The sequence below is a fragment of the Protopterus annectens genome, chromosome 15.part0, assembly GCF_019279795.1.
Source record: "Protopterus annectens isolate FY-2018-M chromosome 15.part0, PAN1.0, whole genome shotgun sequence".
Taxonomy (NCBI): Eukaryota; Metazoa; Chordata; order Ceratodontiformes; family Protopteridae; genus Protopterus; species Protopterus annectens.
The window spans coordinates 226,395,025-226,401,403 of NC_056749.1; the positions used below are offsets into that span (position 1 = coordinate 226,395,025).

The 6,379-nt window shown below is 38.4% G+C and overlaps 1 non-coding gene across 1 annotated transcript; it reads right to left on the reverse strand.

Moving 5' to 3' along the window:
* Positions 1 to 4,254: 4,254 nt before the first annotated feature.
* Positions 4,255 to 4,327, reverse strand: TRNAT-UGU. Its single transcript has one exon. It is a non-coding gene; the product is annotated as a tRNA-Thr (tRNA).
* Positions 4,328 to 6,379: the final 2,052 nt, after the last annotated feature.

Sequence of the window (6,379 nt, forward strand, 5' to 3'; positions counted from 1 at the left end):
CTGTGTTTTTTGCTTTGGAGAGGGCAGCTCTCACCTGTGCGTCTGTGATGTCAGGGGGGCTACACTTTGTTGGGAGAGTCATTTGCACGTTTGGGGGGAAGGGGGGGGAGAAGTTTGCACTGAACCTGTCTGCCAGGATGTTGGCAATGTGTGTGGGTTCAATGTGTATCTTTTGTCATTTTGCACTAACTCAGAGCATATCTGGGAGTTTCCACCCAAGTTCCTGACATAACTAAAGAAGGCCTTATGATTATCTTTACGGTCTTGTGCAATTTTTCTTTAGAAGCTAGCCTTGGATGCTTTTATGAGGGATCATAGTTTCTTGCTAGTACTGATCAGAGTTGCCTTCCCTTTTTGGGATTTTGCTCTATCCTTTAGTAACTTCCTCCTTCTGTTGTATAGCCTATTTATGGCTGGGGTCCACCAGACAGGTCTCCTGCCTTTGGAGGAGTGTGTCTTGGTTTTGTTTGGGATAGCACGATCTATGCATTCCTGTAAGTATCCATAGAATGCATTTGTAAGGGATTCTGCAGTTTGGTTCGTAATTTCCACTGTCCCGGGGGCTTTGTAGGATTCCATCTCAGTTCTGAGAAGTGTAAAGTTTGCTTTCAAGAAGTTTTTGACTGTGGTTTCCTTTGCTGGGGGTGGGGACGGGATATGGACATCCATAGTGATTAATTTATGGTCAGATCTTACTAAAGAAGGGTATACCTCAGGTATAGAACATAGAGTACCCATGTTGGTGATAATCAGGTCCAATATGTTTTCCCCTCTTGTGGGAGTGGTGACCAGTTGTTCCATAGCATTTGAGTTTATAAATTCTAGGAACCATTGGGCAAGGGTGTTGGGGCTTGAGTAGTGCTCCCAGTCTATGTTTGGGTAGTTGAAGTCACCCAATATAATGGTGTTTGGAGAGACCTTCATATTCTCCAGTGTCTTCAGGAAAGCTGAGTGGGGTTCTTGAGTTTGGGAGGGTGGTCTGTAGCAGGCTACAAACTGGAAGGCAGTTTTGCCCACTGTTAGTTGCACATGGATGGTCTCAGATGCTTCTTGCAGTGCCACTAACCTGGAGGTATGGGTATCTTTGATGAATATGGATACTCCCCCTCCTCTTGTGTTTCGGTCCGAGTTTTGCGGCTGAAAAGCGTGGTATGAGGTATAACCTGGTAGTGCTGGGGTGCTCTCGGGAGCCTTGAACCAGGTTTCTGTTACTGCACAGATATCGATATTCTCCATACTGAGGAGAGCCTTGAGTGCGTGCATCTTGAGGTTTAGACTTCTGGCGTTGAGCAGCATTACCCTTAGTTTCTTTTTCCTTGTGTTGTCTAAGGAGGTGGTTTTGTCTTTTGAGCCTTGCCTAAAAAAGGCACTATGGGGGTGGCAAGAGCCTTTGCCAGTATTCGAAAACCCAGGGGTGACAGGTGCAAGCCGTCCCTAGCGAAGCAACGTGGCTTGTCGAGCATGTCATCCCAGGCTGACAGATACTGAATCCCCTTTGAGTGACACCAATACTTTAGCCAGTTGTTAAAATTGATCATTTTGTCTTTATACTGTGGTATCATTCTTGGTGAGGGTAAGATGCTACTCAAGGTCAGGGTCATGCCAGCTTGGGTTACATGATCAGAGAGCTCTCTTTTCATGTAATCCAGCTCTCTTTTCATGTAATCCAGGGAGGTACGTCTCAGGTCATTCACATTTTAAAATCATTTTTTTCTTAAAACTTGCATTTTATCTGTCTCTGGCCTAGCACTCAAGTGTGGGGTCATTTATTGCACTGTTTTAACTAGTTGCTACTTGTTTATCTTTATCTTTAAACAAAAAAAAAAAAAAAAAAAAATCTTGCTTTTTTCCCACTTTCTGTATTTTAAAAAAAGTTCAGTTACAGATTTGCTGTTCTGAACTGTTTGTAAGTTTCTTGGAGGCCATTGCTTGCTTGGGCTAAAAGAAAGTCTCTGTGTTCATCAGTGTAAGTGGTAGACACTGAACAGCCTGCCTGCCCCTGTGGGAGTGGTTACTGCCTAGAAACTGTAGTTTTATTGGCCATTTTGGGTCAGTTCCAAACTCCTTGATCTCTCTCTCTTAAAACTCGGCAGCACCGCTAAATCGGGTTTAAACTATTCTCGGCTCCACAAAGTCTGCTCTTCACTTTTTCCCTTAGAACTGATCCAAATCTCAACGTAAGCATTTTCTTTCTAAAGCCCAGCAGTAGCTCGTATAAGTATCTTATAAGTAAGCACTAATAAACTAAGCATTACACCCTCTTATACTCCCTTTAAGTACCTGGCTCCCTATTGGTCCTTTTTGATAAAGTCATAAGTAGTTCCTCATACTATTCTGGCATGTCCAAAAGTCAGTTTCAAGTTTACTCTCCAGTCCAACTGGTGAATATGAGAATATTGAGGCAATGTTACAACTGCCTTATATACACAGACCACCCTCTCCTCTTCCAAACAAGCTCAAATATATGCGAGAGATGCAACTATATAGCTAAACTGGAGGCTAAACTCTCTCAACATAGTACTGGCATGGTCAGTCTGGAGGAGAAGGTAATCACACACACTACAAATCCAGTCTCACATAGACCTATCGCAACAGCAAACCAAACACACAAAAACATACTCGGAGGCTCTAATTAAAAATCTGCCCAAGCAACAGAGACCTCCAAAGCAGACATCCAAGCAACCACTACCCCACAACAATACCCACGTATCACATAGTCCACAAAGTCAGTGTGCCACACAGTCACAGCCCTTAAGGCTAAACAACACACCTAATACACTTGTAATAGGTGACTCTATTGTCAGACACACTGACGTCCCTATCACCAGGCTGAACAAGGTTAGTATTGCTTTCGCTGGGTGTATGTATGTTGGTTTTGTTTGTATACTGTGTGCTGTTTCTTTTTCCATTTTAGTATAAATGGGTCGGTTTTGTTAAATGATGACATGGGTAGAGTTGTGATAAATATTTGTTTTGGTGGGTAGGATCGTGACAGAAGTTTGCATCTAACAGATATAGATTTTTTAATCATTTATGTTTTCTGTGTCGTGTTAAGAAATATGTGTGTGTATGTGTGTGTGTGTTTGTATTTGTGTTACTTGTCTGCTTGTCTGTCTGTGTTTGTGTGGGTATTTTGTGTGGTATCAGAATCTGAAGCAGGCTTGCATCCCTCTTACACTGCTACGATTGTAGTACTGGCCTCATCACAAACTATATTTTGTTAGGAACTCAGTGGACCATTTTGTCCTACTGGTGCACTTCTGTAATTGATACATAACATAGATTCTGCACACAGTTTAGGTGCATATAAAACCTGTCTGTGAAATGTAGTAGTGTTGTTACTGATGGTGTATAGATTATTTGAATAAGAAATGTTCAGCTGCAGCTTTCTTGGTACATGGTGACATTTTAGTCCTGCAGTCACATGTGTAGTTGTCTCTAAATCAGGAAATTTATTATAATTTTCAGTTTTCAGCTCACAGGCATATAAGGTGCAGCCCACATCTCTGAATTTTGCCATTTGTCTCCGAAGGGGTTAAGTAATTAATTAAATGTCAAAGTAGAAAACGTGTGTGCTGTGTTTTAGTATAACTGTGGTTAACTACTATAAAGTCTGGTGTGTGTGTGTGTGTGTGTGTGTGTGTACGTACATGGGTGTCAGTGTGTGTGTGTGGAGGTCGGAAGATATCTAGGCTACCACATTACACTGCCTAGTAGGGAAACACTCCAGCCACTGAATCTAAGAGTGCAGTGTTTGCTTCCGAGACACGATAATGAGCCACTAACAAGATGCTGCTCTGTACAGCCTTGGTCTACCTTCGAAGTGCAGATTATCACTGTCATATTATTGGGCAGTATGGCATTGCCCAATTAGCACTGGCATTGATAATCTTTCTGACTCTTGTAGCTGCTTAACTAACTAACTAACTAACTAACTAACTAACTAACTAAATAAATAAATAAATAAATGTGTGTGAACTTTGGACATTGTCAGTGTGATAAATTAGAATTGTCCCTAGAGCAGAAAACTGAGAAGGGACAGAAGGAAGGGAAGAGACTTGGAGAATTGAAAAAAATAGGAGAATTTTAGTTATAATAAGGATATAAAAGATCCCAAAACAGCTATAATCAAATGAATTTAGCTAGTAAAGTATCAAATATTGGAATGTCAAGGGGTAGAAATTGGTAACTTGTTTTATTTTTCAGCATTTTCTAAGAACCTTATGACTTAATTAATTTTTAAAATAACCAGGCAGGCCCCAGCGAGATTTGAACTCGCGACCCCTGGTTTACAAGACCAGTGCTCTAACCCCTGAGCTATGGAGCCTTTAACAGTTTTAATTTTAAATGGTAATACTATTATTCTTTAATAAGAACAAATTGACAAATTGTGTACTTAAATTGCAAGCATAAGGCTTTCTTTCTGGGTGTGTATATGACATCATGCCATCTCTGTACTATGAATCATCTTATACTCTAGTTAATACAAACATATAAATAAACCAGAAGAGCAACAAAACTGGTGAATGGAGAGTGAGAACGGGGACATTTATGCTATCAGAGTCTTTTCTGTGACCAGTCAAGCTCCTGTTGCACACACAATTCTATATGCTGAAAAGCTCTGCCATTGGGTTATACTGAGGCCTGTTCATCATGACAGTTTCCACACCTGAACAGTGAACATTATTTGCTATCACAAATAAATGCAGATTGCAGAACAGACTTTTGATCTATTCTGTTTGCCTTCTGTGCATACTGAGCAGTCTTCTGCACTGGATTGCAGTAGTTCACTCCCATATTGTTGTTCTAACTGCACTCGTTCTGCCTGTTCTTTCACTGGTCTTAGGAATAATTACTTATCATTTGTTGTGGTATAATATATATACACTGCATAAAGCCACTACCAGAAATTGATGTAGGGTCTAAATGAACACCAGTACCCAAATGTAGAATTATACTTATAACAAAAATGGTTGCAAAAATAAAACAAGAGCAGAAGACAGAAAAAAAAACTAAAGGATGTAAATTTGAAATGTCTAAATTAAGCAACCTAAAATAACAGCAAATCATAGTCACAGAGCACTGACATTTCACAAAAATTAAACATTTTCAGTTCATTCTTTTTATTAATAAAAATATTAATTATCAGGTGCTCTGCAAAATCATACTAGTTTAGTCCCTCTCGGCATGCCATCTCTGTACTATGAATCATCTTATGCTGTGCAAATGTTTTCTAACTGCCCGTAAATATGATTGTTTAATATCCCAAGAAAAAGTAATTTTAAAGTAGAATAAGACATTTAAAGTTCAACAAACTGAAATAAACCAAGAACTAAATACAAACGATGACGCATGTATGTAAACTATAAATTAATAAATGCAAAATAATCACAGAGCACTGTCAGATTCAAAAACTTCAACCTGTTCCTGTTCTGCTTACCTTAAATAAAAAAATGCTACTTCCTCAGCTTCTCCCACAAATCAACTATACTTAATTTCTTTGCGGTTAAGAAGTAAGACACAGAATTTTAACTGGCCCTGGCTAAGATGTTTTAAAAATTCCAAGAAGAGTAACAACTTTAATGTTAGATAACAGACAGTTCTATGTTTAGCTTAAGAAGTTGCAAAACATATTAAGGACTTACTAAGTTTAGTGTTGTTGGTAGCCAAAACTGTAATAATGAGAAGATGAAAATGAAAAACTAACCCAACTTTAGAGTATGTGGTGATCATTTGTAAGAAATTAAAGAAATGGAGGTGGGATCTTTAAAGGATATGGGGAAGTAAAGTGCATAAAACAAATGTCATGTTGGGGATCAACATATACAAAATAGTGTTGGAGGAGATGTGTGCTGGAAGGTTGGTGGGTACTGAAAAGTATGAAAGCCTGATGTAAAGACTAGTATTGAAGTTATGGGCAAAATACATAATACACAAAGATGAAAACGCAAAATGGTATTGAATTAGTAACTTGTGTTGCAAATTAAAGTGCAATTAACAAATAAACTTTTTTTAATTAAAGTGAAACAAAATAAAATAAACCAAAGGCAAAAGACATTAAACAATCCATGTATGCAAACTCTAAATGAAAAAAAAAATCAATAAAAATGATTACAGAGTAGCAGTCACAGAGCACTGGTATCTCCATAATGTCAGCCTTTCTTTTTCTGCTTTCCTTAAATAAAAATACTACTTCTTAGTTCATCCAGTAAATCTGCTAGATTTTAATGTCTTTCCAAACAGAATGCATCACAAATCATGGCTAAGTAGCCTTAACACATTTTTTTATTCAAAGTGAAAACATAATTAAATAATAGAATACTGCATTTAAATAAAATAAACTGAAATAAAACAACCAAAAAACAGGGGAAACAATGCA